The sequence below is a fragment of the Strongylocentrotus purpuratus genome, unplaced genomic scaffold (assembly GCF_000002235.5).
Source record: "Strongylocentrotus purpuratus isolate Spur 01 unplaced genomic scaffold, Spur_5.0 spur5_scaffold_10, whole genome shotgun sequence".
Classification (NCBI taxonomy): domain Eukaryota; kingdom Metazoa; phylum Echinodermata; class Echinoidea; order Camarodonta; family Strongylocentrotidae; genus Strongylocentrotus; species Strongylocentrotus purpuratus.
This window is the reverse complement of record NW_022145595.1, coordinates 5,218,738-5,220,270: the sequence shown is the minus strand read 5'-3', so window position 1 is coordinate 5,220,270 and position 1,533 is coordinate 5,218,738.

Below are 1,533 nucleotides of genomic sequence, written 5' to 3'. Positions count from 1 at the left end.
GGCTATTTCGAGAAAGATTTTTAAAGGAATGCTTTGGCGTGGCGTATTTCTATGTTAGGGGCGCGGTGGCCGCGGGGCACTTGCCCTTAAAACGAATGACGAAATAAAGAGAGAGAACGAAAGGAAGAGGAGAGGGAAATGTTTACACCTCATCCTTCTAAAAGCCCTTTTCCCTTTGTATTTTAAGACCAGTGCCCGGCCTATCGAGTGTCGGACACAGTACGGCTACGTCACGTACTAAACATCTGATAAGTCCCGATTATCGAAGTCAGAACATTGTAAATTCTCAACTGTAAATCATTTTAATTATCAAATAACTATTTATGTGGAACTTTTTGGAACTCGATTACTTTTTTAAGCTAGTTTGTAATTCATTTTACCTAAATTGTATACATTAATAAGTTGTATTTATGTCAAATGAATTTTGGTAATGAATGATCAAATCAAATCAAATCCACATGATCATCTACTCTCCCGCCCAGCCACCACCCCGCCCCCTTCGCTACCTTATTCGCGGTTGTTGAGAATAGGCTATTCTGCGCTCTACATCCAGGGCCGGCGGCAGGGGAGGGGGCCAAAGAGGGGGCCCAATTCGTGAGAAAATATTTAGCGGCGAAATAGCCAACCGGTGAATAAGGGTGGGGGGGGGGGGGGGTAAGGAGCACTAATATTTTGTTTCCCCCCCCCCCCAAATTGAAAATCGCACCCTCTACCCCTTGAGCACCAGGGAAGGGGACCCGTCTTTAAAAAAAAAGGTAAAATTAACGTGTTTTTACCTGTTTTTTGCCAGGGGGAGGGGGCCCGGGCCCCTTGGATCCGCCACTGTCTAGATCTACAGACACACAGACTACTCTTGTTATTGCATGTATTTCTCCAATAATTTTTATGATAAAATACACTGTTGTAGCAACTTTCGTTACACCATAAACTCTAATTTGACAATTACATAATGTCTTGAGCCAAGCTAGCTAGCTTTGAGCAGATCCGACGAGCATTTTTCCGTAGAGATCAGTGGGCTGCATACTAGTAGTCTCTCAGTTCAGACAAGCTTGTTACGCACAAATGTGTTCCTGTAATATTCGCAAACTATAGCTTTGCATGCACTTTCTGCACTGCAATGATATGCGTACACGAATTGTTATTCCCCTTTTTTCGCTCGCATAATACTAGTAATTGTCGTACGTTGTGAGTTGGGGCCAGAGAAGCTAGCCTCCCGAGTTCTATTGTGTTTCGACCGCCAAGAACGCTTTGAATATTCAACAGGGACCCATGGTGTAAAAGAATGCGTGGGCTTCTATTGTTTGATGGGAGAACACTATTTTATCGTCCATACACACCCGAAAATGGGGGCCATCGCCTCGCTCGGAGATGATAGCTAATGTGTGTGTCTGTTGTATTATGTGTGTATTGACGATTCTGTGTGTGTGTAAAAGATGTGTGTACTGTACTCGACTAGACTAGTATACTGTGTGCGCTGGTTGTTGGGTGCAGTGAGCCTAGCAGTTTGATTTAGTACAGCAGTGGCATTCAAGC